Source organism: Marmota marmota, unplaced genomic scaffold (assembly GCF_001458135.2).
Source record: "Marmota marmota marmota unplaced genomic scaffold, marMar, whole genome shotgun sequence".
Taxonomy (NCBI): Eukaryota; Metazoa; Chordata; class Mammalia; order Rodentia; family Sciuridae; genus Marmota; species Marmota marmota.
In genome coordinates this window covers 8171213-8192241 of record NW_025999990.1, presented here as the reverse complement: position 1 = coordinate 8192241, position 21029 = coordinate 8171213, and the positions used below count along the sequence as shown (strand labels likewise).

The window sequence follows — 21029 nt, the reverse complement described above, 5'->3', positions numbered from 1 at the left end:
TAAATGACACCGGAGAAACTCTAGCTTCTGGTGTGTTGGTAGCATTTTCTAGAAGTAAACTTCTTTGTTTAGATCCTCCAACCTTCTTTTTCTGCCTCTACTTACCCTGCTGTAAGTATTAACTGCCAGTTTCAGGTAACTTCACAAATCTAGGTGCTCTGCCAACCTAGCTAGCTTACCTAGGGAGGACTGTTTCTTTCGCGCAGGTAATTAAAACGACGCCAAGGGCTGAAGCACAAAAATGCACCTTTTCATCTTTTCCAGAGATAAGATCAATTGGTTTTAAGACACAAAAAGAGAACAAAACACAAAACAACAGAACTAGGGCAGCAGTGACCCTGAAGGCAGTGGGGGTCACAAAGGCACTCTAATTCCAAAATAGCACTAATATTTTCCAATCAAATCTTCTAATGTAGGTGTTTAGGCCTGCACCAAGAAACATGATTAAAAGCCAATGCTTTTTTTTTTTTCCCCTTTTTCTTTTTAAAGCAGTGCTGAGGGTCAAATTTAGGGCCTTATGCATGCTAAGCCAGTGATCTACTATTTGGCTACACCCCTAGCCCCTAAAAGCAATACTATCCAGCTATTTGGGAAGTTGAGGCTGGAGAATTGCAAGTTCGAGGCCAGCCTGGGCAACTTTTCAAGACCTTGTCTCACAATATAAAATAAAAAGGGTTGGAATGTATGGAATGTAGCTCAGTGATAGAACACCCTTGGATTCAATCCCCAGTACTGCCCAAAACAAAACAACATGGTGCTACAAAAGAGCTGGAGGAATTGGAGGAATCAGGGATGTCTCAGAGAAAAACCTGGTTATAGATAAGAGTCAGACATGTAAAATCAAAGACAGGCTATTTTCAGGTTAAGAAATCAGCATGAGCAAAGGAAAGAATGTCAGCAATTATAAAATTATTTCTCTTTTCTAGGTGTGACATTGGCTAGGGGATATTTTCTAATCTGAGAATCACTTACAGATGTTCTCTAAGAGTTTTATAGCTTTAGCTCTTCCATCTTTGACAGATGCCTTTGAAAGAAAGTTCTCAGAGAGCCTATGTATACTCTTCCCTAGACCCAGCCAAATAGCAGACCCCACAGGGAAAGGTGAATGAGCTAATCAGGTATGTCTATACCTCTCCCCATAGACTGGAGACCATAGCCAGACTCAAAGGCCAGGCCAAAGATTTGGGAGTTTATAGTGGGCAATGGGAAAACACCAGAAAGATAAAGAATAGGAGAACAATCCATTCAAGGCAGATTGGGAAGACCTGGTAGCAGGCTACTCTGTGTTAGAGGTTAATAGGATGAGGAGGTAGAAAGTGAGAAGAGGCCTAGGAGGGGTCAGGCAGTGCACTGCTATTAAGGTCACAGGGGAAAGAAGTCGAGGTACAGTCTTGACAGGATCATGGTGTCACTGAAAGAATCAGATCATGCAAGCAGGGAGCAGAATCAAGGAACACTTTTTTAAATCTTTTAAAATAGAGGAACTGAGGCAAAGAGGGGCAGAGGAGGCAAGAGAAGGTGCTTGAAGCCGAATGGCCTGGTCTGGTCTGGGCAGTCCAGCAGGGTGACCTCTAGCCATAGGTGCAAGAGGAAATCTGCACAGAGAGCTTAGGAAGCAGGATGTGTAGGATGGCTGCAGTAAGAAATGCAAATGGAAGTAGAGATCCCAATGTGTGGGTAGGATACCTCTAACTTTATACCCACTAAAATGTTGTTAATCTTGCTCTTATCTCTCCTTAGTGTTAAAGTCGACCGATGGGGATCCGGCCATAACATCACAGGTGAGATGGGAAATGCGTATGTGGAGAAGAATTGACCACTTTGAACTATGGAGGAAGAAACAACAAAACTGGAGTGGCTTTGGTCTCTGGCACATCCTAACTCTGGCACCAACGCAAGTCACCCCACTTATCCGAACCTGCTTCCTCACTGGCCAACCAGGGATGATGGAGTCACGGCTGAAGGTCAAGTGACTTCACCTACCATTTGCACAGTGGGCTGTGTGCTTTGCCCAGAGGCGATTCCTGGCCATGTAAGAGCTGCCATTTTGAACAGCTCAGAGGAGGAAGGCAAGTACTCCTCTTGGCTCTGCTCCAAGACCTGCCGTACCATCATTCTTCAACAAAACCAATGTGTGATTTTATTCATGAATTTACCCTCAAAGTAACGTTCACTTAATTTGTGTTAAGCTCATTTAAAATTAGATTCTACTACCCAATTTCCAACTCTATCCCAGTATGTTCTAGGCCTTATGGTGCAGGCTGAACACAAAAGCAAAATGGGAAACACAGTTCCTATTTTCGATGTTCGGCCACATAAAGCCACTTTGACAGCAGCCTCTGATTTATACACTGATGTGTTCTATATTAAGCAGCCTGAACTGCATTCCAGTTTATTTTCTGGAGCATAATTAGTAGTGATGATGATTAGTTAGGTAAAGAGAAGAAAATTTATGAGGCTATGGCCCGAAGGAAATGATGAATCACTCTTTCTCCTCTTTCATCACAGCCTCGAAAGACGCAAGTCAACAACTGAAGGAGGGGAGAGGAAACAAGGCCACTGAGGCCGGGGAAGAAATCCAGAGTTCTTTGTCAAGTGTTTAGACATAAGCCCATCCTGGAGACTGCCTTAGGAACCCGTGTTTGGTGTCGCTTTTCCCCAACAGCAAAATGGGATACTCAAATAAAATACTCATTAAATTTTAAAAGGAAAGAGTACTTTGATAGAATGTAGATGTATAGGCCAAAATATTGGAACAACTGGAACAAGTTTTAAATGTCACTTCGATTTATTTTTCAAAAGAACCTAAAGGAAAGATCAAAGGGAAAAATAGTCCCAAAAAATGAGGAACAGTGGCTAAGGAAGGGCATTAAAAAAAAAAAAAAGTTACAGCTTACAAGGTAGAACTTATTTCCAAACATATCTTCATAAAACACTATTTAGTTACACAAATATTATCCATTACACAGCCCGTGGGTGAGCTGAAGGGTGTGTGTGCTGCCATTGTTTTGGGATCGTGGATATTTGGTGCTTTGGCCACTTTACAACATCAACATGTTTTTATAAAATGAAATTTCTTTTTCTGATCTATAAAACTATATGCATCTTTATAAAGTGTGGGTGTGGTAAAGTGCTTCTGTGAATTTAGTGGGTGGTAAAATAGCAAAGGTCTCCAACAATGAAATTTTATGGTACCAGTTGCTTTCAGAAGTGCAGACATAGGAGCCTGCAGATAAAAAGGTGATGAAATAAACAATCCAAATAGGCTTATTCTGCTTGTATTCTTAAGAATCTTCCTACATTCCTTAACCATGGGATTAATTAGGAGCTTACTCGTGGAGCCGTAGCATGATCTGATATCGATTCCATCTGGTGACGTTGGGTGGTTCCATCAGATGGTCTATGCAAGAACCTTAAACTTAATGATTGTGTTCAAAGTTAAGAGATTAAACTCAGCACTTGCTTTTCTTTTTCTATTGAAATAGGGTGACTTGTTGATACAGGCCACTGCTTAATTCTTAAAGAAAATATAACTATTTGAAGTGACATTAAACAAAACAACTATAATTCCTTTTCATCTGGTATGTCAGCTGGTAAGACAACTGAGTTACACTGGATCTCACCAAAACTCCAATAAGTGGCAAGAATGAAGATGGCTTGGTGACAGGTGTGTCACCGACTTCTGGTTCTCTGGTAGCGAGAGCAGTCCTTCTGGACACAAATGTCACGTCTGTGCATTGCAAACTTGGTACAACTACTGTCCTTGCTTTAATGGAGCCAGGCAGTGGGTGCCTGGATGCCGACAAATCACAACTGAGAATCCCACTGACCCAAGCTCCAGTCTTTGTACTGTTTCCTCCTGTGAGCATTCTGGATTGCTGTATTTGATGAAGCCAAAAATATGGAAAGTGAAAAGAGTCATTTAAATGTCTAGGATGTTAACAATTGAGGAAGTTGCCTGGCCTTGGTAGTAGAGCAGGCAGGTGGGACAGAGAGTAAACTGTTGAACAGGAAGAAAGTAAGTGGTTGAACAGGAAGAAAGCAAGAGACCAGCTACAATGACAAGGTCACTTTAGGGACTCAGCACACAACCAAAGACCTGGCCCAGCCTGGTGACCATCCCTGCCTGTAGGTGTCACAGAGCCAAGGGCATTGTGCCAAAGGGCACACCATGGTGCTTGCCAAATCTGTCACTGAGAAACCTACCTACCAAGCAGCCACAGTCACCAGAGAGAAGTTCCTTATTCAGCTTTAGGCATATTTCACTAAAGTTAGCAAAAGATGAATACATTTGACACATCCATAGTTTGATGTTGCATATTGAAAATCAAAGTATATTGGAATTGAGACAGTTTTAGGAATTTTAGCTATATTTCAGTATTGCAATAAGTGATGATAACCACCGGGTTTGTTTGTTGAACAACCAATATTATTAGAAACAGGAGATAAGAATAACTCTCAAATAGACAGGTTACCATAAGCAAACTGAGTCTGGACTAGATGGTCTCCCATAAAGTACCTTCTAGTAAAAATACCACATGACACACTGCCAGGTTTCCAACTGCATGACAGCACTGCTCGGTTGCTTGTTCTATGCTTCTTACACCTGATGGATAATTTACAATATTTTCTATTAATGATCTTGCAAGCATGTGTGTCTACAAATGAGCTGGAGATTGCACATCTAAACTATTTAAATGGCAGCCAGTTTGCATTAGAAACTTCCTCCTTTATGTCTTTGGTTTAATGAATACATCTAGCTAGAGCTAACTCACAGAAACAGTCACAGCTTCAATTTTCAGAAACAGTAAAAGCGATGTCATGTCTAATCAATGCCCTTCCTGGATCAAGCAAGATGGCCCTATCACCCAAACTTGTTACCAGATGTGGGTGGTCCCACTTTCCCTTCCAGAGATACTCAGTGGCACTGGGCTCATGCAGGAGGCCAAGGTCACTCTGGCAGCCACCAGTCACACTGCTTTACCTTCACTTGCTCTGTCATCCAGCAATGGCCAAGAAAAAGTTGCTGATGGTCATGAAGTAAGGAAGAGCTGTAAAAGACTGTCAGAGGATCCGAGGCTCCCGGGAGAGAGGGAGTGATAAAAGATGCCGCAGACAGAGCAAATGAAAAATAGCCAACACCCTGACTGCTAGAATCCTGAGTGGAGTTGGAGTGACAGACAAGTCAGGCACACCGGTACCCGTAAAGCCAAAAAGATGGAAAACAAACAAAAACCACAAGTCTTACTGATGGTTGATGGTCAATGGTCGGACACCTACTAAGGTAAAACGCATAGAGGTAGGGACACAAATATTTACTGGGAACCCACCATGTGCCAAGCATTCATTAGTCAAGACACTGGGGATGCTGTGGCAAACCAGAGTTCCTGCCCTCCATCAGCCTGGACATATATCCTGAAGGGAAGAATTCTATCAAAAGATCCACAGGAAAGAAGGAAGGGTAGGCAAAGCCCTGACCAGAGACTCTCCTTCAACTGATCATGTGTATATAATGGTCACATAAAGGGACTGGCCAGAACCACTAAGCAAAGAACTGTCACTGCCTGTCAGAGCCAGAAAGGACCCTGGACCCCAAGGGCCACAAGCTGGCCCACTGTTTCTTTCTACTCCAGAGCCACTGGAGAGCCAAGTTGGAGGGAAGGACACTGGCATTTCCTCTATTTGGTCAGCATCACTCCAGGCTGCAAGGCTGCTCCGTGCCCACGGACCCAAGGATGCAGGAGTTTGGGGTACATGTCAAGGCAAGGTGTGAGGACAGCCCAAGTCCCAGGATGCACGTTAAGCCATCGACGGAGGTTAAGTCCATGACAAGGGCTGCAAGACCTCCTGGGGCAAGCCTCTCTCTGCTGCCCACCTTGGTGGCCCCTACTCTTCATGAGAGGATAAGGGACCGCCAAAGGCCACAAACTTCCTGTATGTAAATTTATACTTGTATCAAGGAAACCACCCATGTGCATTCCCAACTCCTGGTTTTTTGTCCAACTATAAATTCCAGAAAAAAATGGAAACCTTATGTCAATTTTTTTTTAAATGATTTCCTCATTGTATTGAGGGAACAATCGATATGCTAGCATGCTGTGCTCTAAGTTCCAATGTTCAGAAGGTTAGGTGTGTGAAAGGTGTTTTCATCTTATGGTGGGTTTATTGGGACATAACCCACTGTAAGCCAAGGAGCCTGCATACTCAACTGTGCCAAAATGAGAAAGCAAGTCACAGGTGATGTCCAGGGACCAGAAGGGCTGGCTGTGTTCTGCAGAGTCGCTCAGAACTCAGAGCTGGGGTGAAGATTAAGCTGAAGGCACTTGAGAGTCGATAGATGTGGAAAGAAGCCTTGTTGGAGTTTCCCTTGTCTGACTAACAGCTGAAACTTCTGAGAAATCAGGCTGCCATAAATTCCCACTGCAGGGCAAGTCTATCCCCAGGAGACAGACAGATCAAGGGTAAACACGCTATAAATCCCTCTGGGGGAGTTTCATGCCCAGGAAGAAGACAGCACATCACACATTATCACACACACGCTTATCTCTCATTTGTACACCTAGAAACCCATCTGTCTTTCCTAAATATATCTAATTGTCCTCCCATAGAAGCCTTTTCTCTCTTTCCTTTTCCCTACTAAACTAGGTATTTAATTCCCCTGTTCCAGACAACCCTTTGAGTTTCTCATGACTGAGCACATGTTGCATGCCTAAATAAACATTTTCTTGAATAATTTTTTTTTAAATCACTTTAATTCACAAGCCCCGGAAACTAAACCTAAGACTGTATAAGAACTTTTTTTCTTTCCTCCTGCAATTCCAATAGAACTATATTTACAAAAACAGGTCCTAGATCTACATCATTTCCCACTCATCCTTCCCCTGTTGCTTAGATTCAGTATATTACTCTGGACATATCTACCCCCAAATCAATTCATTCTAACAATAGTTACCTGAGTTTCATGTCAAACTACAAAACCCAGAGTATTCTCATAATTATTTTGCATTCTATTTTGGAGATAACAAAGCTTACAGATGCAACATTATGAGCAAAAAACATTAACAATGACCATCATTCTCCTGTCCCACTGTATTGAGTCTTCCAGAGATAGTACCAATAGGATATGTGGACAGATATATGAGAGGGAAGTTATTAGGGAATTGGTTCATGTCATTCTGGTGGCTGAGAAGTCCCACAATAGGCCACCTGCAGGCTAGAGACCCTGGAATGCTGGTAGCATGGCTCAATGTAAGTCCTAGGGCCTGAGAACCCAGGTTGTTGGTGATGTAAGTCCTACGGTCCAAAGGCCAGGGAGCCTGGACTTCTGATGAGTTAGGCTGGAGAAGAGTGTGTTCCAGAGCTGGAGAGTGGGAGGGGGTGGGAACAATTCACCTGCCTGTGTTCTATCTGGGCTACTGGCCGAAAGGATGATGCCCGCTTCACTGAGGGCAGGCTGCCCTACTACTCTACAGACTCCTGCTATCCTCCTCTGGAAATGCCCTCAGAGACACACCTAAAATAATGCTTACCAAATTTCTACATATTCCTTAACCCAGTCAAGTTGACACCTAAAATTAACCACCACACCCACCAACAGCAAAAACTAATACCATTAGTGAGAAAACAGACACAATTGCAAACTTCATATTTAGAAATGCAAATTTATTACTTGAACAAAATGGGGAATAATAGATAGCTTCAGATTAAAAGGCAACTCCCCATGTGATAGAATTTCACAAAGACATGACAAATTCCTCCACATGTGGACACAATTCCTGGTCCCTTTGCAGTTTTGGTACTCTGCAACCATAATGTAGCTGAACAAATCTAGATTCGTCCAGGTTCATCTCAGCTCTACACAGCAGTATTTTATGTGGGTCCACCTTTACCATCTCAGTAACTATAATCTCAAGAGCCAACTCCCTAATAACTTACCTCTCATGTATCTGTATCTGCATCTCTGGAGAACTCCATGACATGGACTGACCCTGAAAGCTCATGTGTTAAAGGCTTCATTTGCCAATATAGCCATGTTCAGAGGTGGGGACTTGGGGAAGCAATTGGATTATGAGGACTGACCTCAGGGGGGTTAATCCACTGAGGAATTCACAGCTAAATGGATTATTGGGAAGTGATGGAAACTATAGGAGGTGGAACAAGTTGGAGGAAGTAGGACCTTGGGGACATGCTCTTGGGGACTATATCTTGTCCCCAGTCCTTTCCTGCTCTTTCTTGTAATTTCCCTGCCCTCATGAAGGAAGTAGCTTTGCTGTGTCCCACCCCCTCCACCATGGTGTTCTGCCTCACCACAGGCACACAGCAAAGGGGTCAAGTGACTATAGACTGAAACCATGAGCAAAGTCAATCTCTCCTCCTCTAAGTTGAATTTCTCAGATATTTTGTCATAACAACAAAAAGCTGACTACCACAGAATAACCCAGTGGGACAATGTGTAAACTCCCCAACACATTGAGTACTCCTTCAAAGTGCTAAAGAACATGTCTGATTTATGACAAGTAGAGCTCCACTCATTTGAGGTACCCTAAGGTAGAAGGAGATGCAGGGAGGGAAAGTCTCAGTTCAACTAAAAAACAGCCAGGTGCAGTGCCCATGCCTGTGATCCCAGTGACTCAGGAGGCTGAGGCAGGATGGTTGCAAGTTGGAGCCCACTGTGGGCAATTTAGTGAGACCCTGTCTCAAGATAAAATAAAAAAAAAATAATAATAATAGGCTATGGATGTAGCTCAATGGCAGAGCACTTACCTAGTATATGCAAGGCCCTGGATTCAATCCCCATTACTTCAAAAATAAAACAAAACAAAACACTCCTCCCCCACACAAAAAGTAAAACCCACCCCCTTAATTGTTGAGACTCATTTACTTTCACCCATTAATTATGTGTGTGTGTGTGTGTGTGTGTGTGTGTGTTCCTTCCTGTTAACCAAAGAACATTCTATATTAAACAGTCGAAAAGAATGACAAATTAAACACCTGGTAGGTTTTACAGATATCTCTTTAAATAAGCCTATTCAAAAGCCATTCTTAAGATTATTTTCTTTGAGTGGAGAGTGTTTATTGCTGCAATCTCCTTACCTACCCTCAATATCGGTGATTCATCGCACGAGTTAAGACTCACACTGAAGTTGCAAAGAATTCCTAAAGGCATCGGTACTAAAATTAAGCACCTCGGGGAGTCAGCTGTCAGTTCGCTCATTACTTCTGCTTTTTCTTACTTCCAGCTGCAGTAACTCAATGAGGGTTGATTTTCCATTTAGGCAAAGTAAGAAGGAAAGAAAAAAGTACAAACCTCAAAACTAGATATTGAACAGTGGTGCAAACAAATGCCATCCACCATTAATTCATCTTTCCTGACAATAAATCCAAAAGATTTTCTCTTTTTGCTTTCATAAATGAAATTTAAGTCAACCCTGACAAAGTTGATCAACAATAAAACACATATTTTAAGTATAGAGTTTTGACAAATGTACTCACCTGGGTAACCCTACAGTCAAGATTTTCCACCATCCCAAAACTTTCCCTGGGCCCTGGCTAGTCCATCCATCCTTCCTGCCCCTGGCCCCCCCCCCGCCCTTTGTGGACACTGCTCTGTTCCATCTTTGCATTTTTTATATTTAAAACCAACCCACAGGATTGGCTTAGGGGGAAATGGTAATATTCTTGTGTACTTCTTAGGTGTCCTAGCACCATGTTTTGGGAAACAATCAAGTTCACATTCATGTTTCCCAGAGAAAACCTTCAGTAACAAATAACTTATAGCTTATACTACAATATGATTAATAAATTCATTCAAATATGTATATCCTTCTAGGTCTAGGGGATATAAAGAGGAAAAGATGGGGCCCTGCCTTGCTAAGTCCAGTTGAGAATATGGGCAACCAGGCCAGACACAGGGACAACCACAGCACAGAGTGACTGGGCTTCAGACAGGAGCGGCAGGTGAACGAGGTGTGATTGGGGAAACCAAGAAAGGCTTTCCATGGAACAAGCTGCTGGTTAGCTCCAAAGAGACTCCGCAGAGGAAAAGGCAGAGCCCATGGTGAGGCAGTGCAGAGCCTGTGACCTCCCGTAAGTGACTCGCATGGCTCTTTAAAAGGGTGATAGGAATGACAGCGCCCACCTCAAGGGTGGCTAAGACTGCCCTGAGTCAACATGGGGGAAGCCCAGGGACAGCACCAGGCACCTGTTTAGCTCTGCTTGGAAATATCACTATCAGATGAGGGGGCATGAGGAAGTTGGTCTGCACAGCAGGGCGGAGCAGCCCTAAACAGTCAACTCAGCACAGCCCCTGCAGAAGCAGACACAGGAAGAGACAGGGTCAAGGTCTGACTCTGGCCACACTGCTTAAAAGCAGGACTGGACAACAGGGCCAGCCCCAGGGCCAAAAGGGCACTTGTCCTTCCCATTCTGGTCCCAAGGATACAGCAGCCTTCCCTGCAGGCTGGGATGGGTGAGGTCACTAGATGCCATCAGGAGCAGAGAGCAAAACAAGGCCCAAAGAAGGGCACAGAGATTGAGAGACAGGAGAACAGGCAGAGGACAAGAGAGAGCAGGAGGGATGCCACCCAAAGCATGGCCCTTACCTTCCTCGTTCCCACCCCATGAAGGGAGGCTGAGAAAGGGAGAGGCTGCAGGAGAGGGGGCCAGAGGCCTAAGTTCTCATTTGGGGGGAGAAGTGGGAATCTCAGGAATGGGGGAGAACAGATAACCCCCTACCCCAACCTCCTACTTCAGAGTTTGGATTTCATTCCATGAGCAATAGGGCTTATGAAGACTTCAGAGGAGAGATCATCATCATCATCAGTTTGAAGTGTACAATTCAGTGGCATTAAGCAAACTCAATGTGTAATCCTCATCACTATTTCCAGAATTTTTTTCAACCCAAACAGACAAATGACAACCTTGTAGTCATTCAACATTAACCCCCCCCTTTTCACTGCCCTCCACCCTTGCTAATCTTTGTCTTTGTTCCTATGAACTGAGAATTCTAGATACCTCATAAAAGTAAAATTACATGCTATTTGTCCTTTAATTTCTTTCAAATACTTGTGTGACTTATTTCATGAAGCATGTCCTTAGGGTCTGCTCATGTTGGAACATATATTGAAATTTCCCTCCTTTTTGACAACTCAGTAATATTTAATTGTACATTATTTTTCTAAAACTCCTCTGGCAGAAGGGAGAAGGAAGGGGAGAGCTGGGTAAGGCTGGAATAAAGGAACGGAGATGGAGGAAGGGAGAAGAACAATCAAGAGGGTTGGAAACTGGGTAGAAATAGAGAAGAGTGAAGGTGGAATGGGGAAGGATTCTTTGCTTGGCCAAACCTTAGGCAGGTTTTTGAATTTTCTCCTCAGTCCATCTGTGTAGTTCCTTGTAACAGCCACTCTTAATAAAGAACTCGGCTAAGTCAGTGTAGCAAGAATCCCCCACCCGCTGTTAGTGCCATCTTAGCAATATTCTATATTCCAATTTATGAGCACAGAGAACTTTTTCCATTTACTTGGGTCTTTTAAAATTTCATTCACTATTTTGTGGTTTTCAGTGTATAAATCTTGTACAAGTAAGTTATTCTCTTTTATGCTACAGTGAATGAGATGCTTTACTGATTTCATTTTTGGAATATTTAGTCTAAGTATATAAAAATATAACTGATATTGGTACATTAATCTTGAACTTTACAACTCTGCTAATCTAATGTTTTTCAACTATTCAGGAGTGTAAAGATAATTTTGGATTTGTACAAGTAGAAAATTCCATGTTATTATTCCAAATATGGAGATATTTCCTAAATACACAAGTATGTACGTACTATTTAACTAAAATATAAAATAGGTTTTTATACTACAGAATATTTATTTGTGCTAAGCTAGTAGTTTTAGTTAAAGCAACTGATAAGTCTTCTTTGTGTTTGATTTACTGTTGTTTTTCAGTACTGGGGATTGAGCCCAGGGTCAAGAACATGCTAGGCAATCTATATCACTGAGCTACATCCCCAGTCCTTTTTTAAATTTTTCCAAGTTTGAACAGGGTCTCACAAAGTTGCCCAAGCTACCCTTGGACCTGCAATTCTCCTGCCTCAGCCTCTTAAATAGCTGGGATTACAGGTGTGTGTCACCATACCCGTTAACTGATCTTATTTGGTAAAGACTGCTCTCCAATTCAGTAACACAGAGTTATTTCCCAAATTGCCAGGCACATTCTTTCAAATTAATCCTATTTAATATACCAAAAACTTACTGTAGCACTTCAACTTTCATTTTATGAAAAAAAAAATTCCATGATTTACCTTTCTCAAAATAGTTGCAAAAATGTATCTTACATTTTAATATATATTTTTTAACATATATTTTTTAAATTACCCAGATTCTGCCTTTGGGTTTATAAGACAGCCTGACTTAATCATCATGTATCTTCTAAATAGAAAATAATTAAAATAGAGTTTTTGTAGACTAGCAAATAAAACTGATGGAATTTTAGAAGCCACTCTATTTAGAACCCACCTCCAGTAGACCTTGCCAGACAAAAAGCATGTGTTTTCAATCACCAAGTTATTACTGGTGATGATACATTTTGCCTCTCAGCACATCATGACCTCTCGTCCCCAAGGAGGCACTGCTGTAAGCCTTGCCAGTATATGGTCATCTTATGAGAGCCCAGGAAAGCATGGTAAACCCACATCTGCCTAATTCAGACACTTGACAGAGCAGGAGACACGGGAAGCACCCATGAAGCCACTGTGCTTTAGGCTTCCTGTGGTTTCTAATTCTTTGGCTTCTACTAAAACTCACTGACTTTTACCAACAAAGAATTATCTCCTTACATTACACATCTTCTGACAGCTTTCATAGAACTGTTTGCAATAATAGGAGTAAGACAACAAATACAGATTTAAGTAGGAACCAATTTCTCCTAAACCATTAGCTTATGTAGGTCACAAGAATCAGCTTAAATTGGTTTATTGAGACAGCGAGTGTATTTCAAAAATAATCTCCAATGCTCTCAAGTTATGGAGTAACTTGAAACAAGGTCAAATTTAACCTACATGAGGAGGTGGGAGGAGACAGCACAGCCACAAAGAAATTCAAATCCAAGGGGATTCAGTGTCCCACTGCCAGGCTACAAACCCAATTCCAGCATCATCAAGAACTTCGTCCTTCCAATGGTCATTCTAATTGTCACATCTCCTGTTTCTTGGTCTGAAGGAATATCAATGAGACCACAGGAACACGAACACACACACACACACCACAGTTTCCTGAGGAAGTGGTTCTAGAGCTAACATAACTGACCCTGAGGGCTGTCCGCCTTGTCTGTTTCTCTTTTGCTGATGGGAAACATTTCCAGAGCTCAGGGCCAAAGAGACTATGCATTTCCAAAATGTCATCTATTCCTGAAGCTGGATTATAATAAGCAGATAAAGAGACAAAAACACTGTGACCACAATATGGGGTACATGGGCATGCAGAGGAAGGGAAGGAATTAGCTCTCAGTACACCTGTCATGCAATTATGGCTTTAGAGCCACATAAATGTTTTACATATCAGAAAATAATAAGTCGAAAAGGATGAAGAAAATAAAACTCTAAAATGAAACACAAGTAGAAACAAGTCACTGACCTCAATTTGACTAAGAACCACATTCAAGTAATTCTTAACCTAAGAACTCTGCACACCCTTCAGGAGATACATTTTTCTTAAATAACAATAAAAACTGCAAAGCAACTTGAATTTTGCTTGCTTTGTTGTTGGTATTGGTACCAATGCTACTACAGTACTTCTAAATTAATTTTATATATGTTGTATGCTAAAACAAGCAGTTTTATATTGATGTTGTCAGGGAATAAGGTTTTCTCACTGTGGCAGGAAGGAATAAAAAAATATATTAAAATGAGGGAAAGTGACACAGAACACAGTTGTATTGAATTTAAATTGGAACCACCGTATCACACTCATCCAGGGTGAATTTCTTGATGTGATAGTAGTGTTGTGTTCATGCAGAGGAATGTCCCTGTTCTCAGGACACAGGCTAAAGGTATTCTAAGGTGAAGGGTCATGACATTTGCAAACAGACAAATATGTGAAAATGGTGTCTGTCTTTCTACTTTATTCTAGAGATTTGAAGTTTTTCAAAGTTGAACAAATGTACTACAGACTCATCTGCATCTCCACATAATACGTCTTCATACAGATCTCCATTCCACCTGCTCAGTTATTCCCTATTTCCAAGATTCTAGGTGGGAGAAAGCCTCCATTCAGGATTAGCAAGTTTCTCCAGCTTCCAGAAAATCCTACAGCCCTTTCGGCAACGTGTGAGGACCCACAAACACGAAGGTCCCTGACTCAGTGCTTCGTGATTCATTTTCTATTTTGCACAAGCATGGTGCCTAGCAGGGGTCCTGGTCTATGACATCCAAATGCACTCTGTCCTCCAGACTTTGAGGGATAGACACACAAGGTCCTTGGGGACCTGGCTCTGAGAGTTACCAACTCCCACGCCTGTCCCTGACTCCAGTGTCCCCTCTGGGGCTGGCTGCTTACCTTTGTTCCCTTTCCTTGAAGAAACACATACTCTGTTTGTCCCAAAGGCTTCCCTCACACTCTGCACAGTTAGAGACCCCGCACCTGCTCACACACACCATTTCCTCAGCCCTTTGTTGGCCCCCCTATTAAAATGATTCCAAGCTGTGTCCTAAAGACTGGTTCATTCATGTGTCTCCCATGCCCAGATTGTTTCCTCTGGAGCAGGAAACACATGTTCTCTACCTTTGTGAGCCGCAGTATCTAAGCACGTGCTAGGCATGCATGTCCTTAGTGAATTAAGTTGATTGGAAACACAAATGGTCCTATAATTCAACTTCAGGCTCCTCTTGGGGATTTTCATTTGCATTGGCATGTTCAAGGGACCCCAACAGCAACAGCTAAAGACTTTAAGGATCAGTCTCATAACTGAAGACCAAACCAAACCATAACCAAAGAGAAGTAATTCATTTTCACATTTTGGACCTATACTTGGGGTCAGCCAGAGTTTTCATGGGCATTAGCTGAAACCAATCTCAGAAAATTGAGATGAAATGAAATAGACCTCAGTAGACTTTAAAGCAGCCTCCCTCTAGAATGCTCATATGGTGTGGAAATCCTTCCAAAGCCCCTGCCCTCCCCTGCCCAACATATCCACAGATAGCCATAGAGTGTCCCCAGATGAAACTAAAATTCATGACTAGGAAGAGACAAAAGAGCTGCCATTTACCACAATGGCACTGGAGAGTCCCCAAAGTGCAGCTCACACAGATGGACACACATTTGCAGTACAAAGCCCACTCAAGACCCAGTATTTGCCTCCACATTCTGACAAATTCACATGTTGAAATCTCATCATTAGGAGAGGAGGCCTTTGGGAGGTGATTATATCATTAGGGATCAGCCCTCAGGAATGGGGACTAGCCCTCATGAATGGGATCAGTACTTTAATAATAATATTTGTTTAAAAAAATCCCAGGGGATTATTATTTTAAATAATAATTTTTTTAAAAAAATCACATCCCCCATGTGATGACACAATGAGCAGGTGCTATCTACAAACCAGGTAACAGGCCTCCACCAGACACTGAATCTGTCAGTGCTTTGTTAATAGAGTTCCCAGCCTCCAGAACCGTGAGAAATAAATTTTTGTTTATAAGCCATCTAGTCTCTGCCATTTTGTTATAGCAGCCCAAGCAGATTAAGACAATGTCCAAAGATTTGCTCTCATGAAGCAGGCAAGCATAAACATCAGTAAAATCCCCTAGAACACTGCTCTGCTTGTCTTCAAAACCCAGGACCTCAAGGACCTGTGACCATAGAACAGGGGATAGGGAAAGTGGTATCCTGTCTCTCAGAGGCCCTCTTCCTCTTCCAGACTCAAGCTCTGATCTGAAAGCTCCAAATTCCATCTAACTGTGTGTTAGCTTCTAATTTGTGACTTCATAGGTGGACTTTCAGAGTCAATTTTAGGTACCAGGCATCCTGAGGGTTAGTCCTTCCTCTTGTAAATCTTCATCCCCAACTCCCAGAATCAGCATAGTGCAGGGATACACCCCTGGGACCTGTTTGTTCCAGAGGAGACTCCTCCCATTGAAGGCAGCACCAAAAAGGATTCACATTTTTAACAGCAACAACTTTCTACTATCTCTAACCCATAGTGCAGCAAAGTGACATGCACCTTTGTAGGTAGAGGCACAGATGGGGTGGGTGGGTGTGTGTGTGTGTGTGTGTGTGTCACTTTGATTCCAAGGTCCATTCTCCTCAGTTAGTCCTGCATTATGAGCTTCTTTCCCTTTTCTATCTCTGAAAGCAGTTTTCTCAAAGCACCACTGTTCTTCCTCCCTTGACTGCTCTGCCCAACTTGCCATCTCCAGAAGTTGCTGTCTGCACACAGGAATCTTTTGGTTCTATCTACTATAAGATTGGTATGGGGACAGAAAAACCACGGGGTACATGAAACAGCCACTCCTGGGAAGGGTGATCCAAAGTCAGGCTCAGCCCATTGCGGATTCTATCTTCTGCTTTGTAGAAATTTCTACAGGGTTCCATGCATGATGGATGTTTAATAACACTGTCAGGCTAACTAGCAGTGATTTCTAATGGATACCCAAAAAAAGTCACTACAGAGGCCTAAAATCTTGGACATTAGAACTTTCATTTTTCCAAAGTGGGAGAGGCATGTAATAAATATCTTCAGACCTGCAATGTGATATGACACTAGCTATTAAGGCCCAAGAAACCAATATCCATGAAACGGTCCCTTATCCATTAATAATGGTTACAAAATGACATATTCCACTGCTGTACTGTGCTGCAAATCTGTATGTTTTATTTAGGGATAATAAATAAATGAACATGCGCCAGGTCTATTTCTGGTGTCAAGCAGTGAGATCTTTGTGACCATCCTTTCGAACAGGAATCTGTTCTGACCAAAGACCCCCTGTTCTAGCCTAGTGATTTAAAACTGTCTGGAGTTACAAACCATGCTGAGAAAGTGATAAAGAATACAGCCCCTCTTCCTCCAAGGGGATGGAAACATATCAAAAAAGTAAACATTTATGTATAGACAGAAGTGTGTCAACGATTTCCTGGAGACCAGTCACTGAAGCCTGTTCATGCAGCCCTACATGAAGAAGTGGCCCAGCCAGTGTTCCCCACACCTTGATGGGCCAGTGACTCTCGATACAAGTTTCCATATAGGCACAGGTGGTAATATTTTAGGGTTTGTGGACCAGTCCGTTCCTACGATTCAACTCTGCCACTATAGTGGAAAGCAGCTATAGATAATGTATCAGCAAATGGACACGTTTGTATCCCAATAAAACTTTATAAAAACAGGATGGGAGGTTTGGAAGATCTCAGGCTACAGTAATAATATACTAACAGTTACCACTTTAAAGCTAGCACAAGGAGCAGTCGGGTAGCTCAGCGGTGGAACATTTGCCTAGCATGTGTGAGGCCTTGGGTTTGATTCCCAGCAGAGCAAAATAAAAATAAATCTAGCAAAAGGAATATAATAGCAAGTCATAAAACTAAACTCAATTGTGTTTTTAAAGGTTCACATTTATTTTTACCACAAGTTTATCATACTCGCTTTGCTATTTTCTTAGCCAGAAAATCCACTTATTACATTTTTTCCTACTGAACAATTTGTTATGAACAAGCCATTGTTCCATTTTCTGGCCAACACAATGAGGGTTAGAATAATTCCACATTATAAACATTTCCTGAAAGACCCTTTGTGGCCTCGTTTTCTAACTCATAGCACAGTTCTATTAATTGACAGCTGACCGCAAACCAGACGAAAAAGCAGAACATTCTTTCATGTTCCCAGGGGCCCATTTCTCTTCTGGAGGCTGCTGTCACTGCTTGAGCAAGCCTGGGCAGCCGTCACACTCAAGCCAGTCGTTACAAGGGCCTTGTTTCCCTGGAGACTTGTTTTTACCAGAATCAGGGCCCACACGAGGCGCTCTCTCTCTGGCCTCTTTCTTCCTTCACGGTGAAAGGTCAGAAGCTTGGCCACCAGGCACCTTCCCGGGTGCGCTTCGCCCAATCTCTTCCTGCTTTGTGATGGGGTGGCTACCCCCTTGACCTTGGCCGATGCAGGGTGAAGGGCTCACACGGTTTTCCTCCGGATGGTCCTGCATTTTCAAGCTCAGACCTGGCCGGGTGCCAGGCAAGCCTCCTCCACGGGAAGGATGTTAGACGGCTCCATGTGGGTTTGCTGGGTGACTGGAAAACTATGTTCTTTTCAAGTCGTGCACACTCTACAGGAAAGCCAGCTCTCACTGGAAATGACTCAAGTCGACGGTGTGTGTCTAGCTGTCTTTACAGGTTTCCCAACTCAAGCCTCACCTAATTCCATATCCACATCCTTCCGTCGGGATTGTTGGGGCTGTTTGAAAACCTATAGAAGCAGCCGCTGTGGGAAGCAGCACAGCAGTTTGACAGGTTAGAAATACAATTCCCCGGCGATCCAGCCGTTCCTCTTCTGATACCAGAAGAATCAAAAGCAGGATCTTGAAGAGACACTGAAACACCTATGTCTGTGGCAGTATTATTTGTAATAGCCAAAATGTGGGAAAAAACATCACAGACAGATGAATGGATAAGCAAAATGTGGTCTGTCTCTACAATGAAGTACCCAGCCTTAAAAAGGAAGCAAACCCTGATATGTGTCACAACATGCATGAAACTCGAGGTCATTACTCTAATAAGCCAGTCACAAAAGGACAAAATTTTTATTTGTACAATACACTGACATGAGGTAGTTATCTAGCCAAACTCACAGGCTGGGGATGTAGCTCAGAGGTAGAATATTTGCCTAGCATGCTCATGAGACTGATCCTCAGTAACACACACACACACACACACACGCACACACACACAGAAGGCAGAATGGTGGTTGCCAGGGGCGGAGGGGAGATGGGGATAACAGAGTGTTAGCAGGCACAGAGTTCAAGTTCTGCAAGACAAGAGTGCTGGGGCTAGGTGGCAATGATGGTTTTGCATGATGAGTACATTTAACACCAAAGAACTATACACTTAAAAGTGGCTAACTTGATAACTTATGTGCATTTTACCACAATAAATAAAAGCAGGTAATAATAAATAATAAAGAGGGGAGCCCAATAGTAAGGACGTAGGTATCCAAAAGGCACAAAGTTCAAAACTCTGCAAAGTACAAATGAGGCTCATAATTTGGGTGAAAGTCAAAGTCAAATCATCAGCTAACTTCTACAAAATCTTGTGCAACTAACCTGAAAGGAGTTATGAGCAAGTGAATGCTGGGAAATGGACAAAGTGACAACTCATCACCATCTTTCACATGGCAAGAGGAAACCAGCCATTTATTTGATCTGATAGAAAAAGCTTCACGGGCTCTGGTGGTTTTTTTTGGGGGGAGGGGGGTGGGTACTGTTTGTGCATAATAAAGTATCTGGAAATGTAGGATATTCACAGTAGGATTTTTAATCTAAAAGGTAAGTTTTCACAAACAGGCCAAGGGATTATTCATCTTGTGCCCACTCAGTAACACTGGGGATTCTGGGGGAATAATAGTAACAATAACGCAAAGCTATAGGTCTTATGTACTTAAAAGTGTCATCTCCAAAAAGGGCGATGAAACTTGATTTCTCCAGGGAATGCACAAAATCCATTTTAGCCCAGTTTTTAAAGGCTCCAATGACCTTTAGATATTCACAATAGCCTTGCAAAAAAAGAGGCACCCACTCACCTACTCAGCCTAATGATTAACAATTTATGTAGGGCAAATAACAAGGAGACCAGTTCATTCATTTTATTCCCTCTGTTGCTCCTAAGGGCCAGAAGTAGACACAAGCAAGGACCAATAGCATTGGTGATTCACATACTAGTCAGGAAGCTGGGTGAAGATGATTTTCTAATTCACTTGTAGAGACAACACTATGGAATATGCTGTATAAGAAAGAAATGCAAAGGATCTCAGATAAAATCTCACTGAACAATGAAGTCAGCTCTGCTCACCAGGACTCTCATAGACCGCACACCAGCCCATGTCATGTGGGCATCCAGGGCCACCACTCTTACTGACTTGGTCACCTGGGAGCTTCTGTGCCAGAGAACATTAATATTAATCTCTTTTCTCATGAGAGGCTGAAATTTAAAGTATAGCTCAGGAGGCTGAAGCAGGAGGATCCAAGTTTAAAGCCAGCCTCAGCAACTTAGTGAGGCACTTAGCAACTCAGGCAGATCCTGTCTCTAAATAAAATATTTTAAAATAGCTGGGGATGTGGCTCAGTGGTTAAGCACCCCTGAGTTCAATCCTCAGTATCCAAAAAAAAAAAAAAAGTTGCTTCTTTCAAAGCAGATTTTGAAAGTTCTTACACGACTTCATTTTAAATGTGTAGATACACTGGTACCTTGAGACACATTTGGGTTTATGTGAAGTCATTCTTCTGTCAAAACAAGGCTGCAACTGCTCTCACAGTCCCACTCTTCAAGGAAGGGCCAGGATGACAGCAATTTTAATTAGCACCTCCTCTCAGTAACCACTTTCATTTGGGGAACCTGAATATAAGCCCATTTGTAAGCTCGGCCAGTGCACACTGCTAGTCTCTGTTAGTGCAACCCAATCACCAATGGCAAGGTGTTAAGAGGTACTTTGAATGCACCCTGAGAGCAGGGTTCCTTGTGGCTGGGATTTGTGTCTTTATAAAAATAAGCTCCTGCCACCCCATGAGGGTGCAGGTAGAAGGTGCCATCCGTGAATCAGACAACAAATCTGCCCTGATCCTGGTCTTCCAGCCTCCGAAACCATGAGAAATAAGTTCGCACAGTTTATAAGTCATCTGGTCTATGGTATTTTGTTAAAGTCATTCAAAGGGATAAGACACACTTTTAAATTCTCAATCCACCTACGCTTTCTCTTGTTCTTGCCTTTTTCCTTTTTGTTGTTGTTGTTGTTGTTATTGTTTTCTGTTTGGTTTTTTGGTTTTTTAAAATAGTCCCATT

The 21029-nt window shown here is 42.4% G+C and overlaps 1 protein-coding gene across 1 annotated transcript in view; it reads right to left on the bottom strand.

The window, feature by feature from the left end:
* Rnf152 (ring finger protein 152) overlaps positions 1-21029 on the bottom strand; it is a 67705-nt gene that overhangs the window by 8569 nt on the left and 38107 nt on the right. The window lies entirely within an intron of this gene.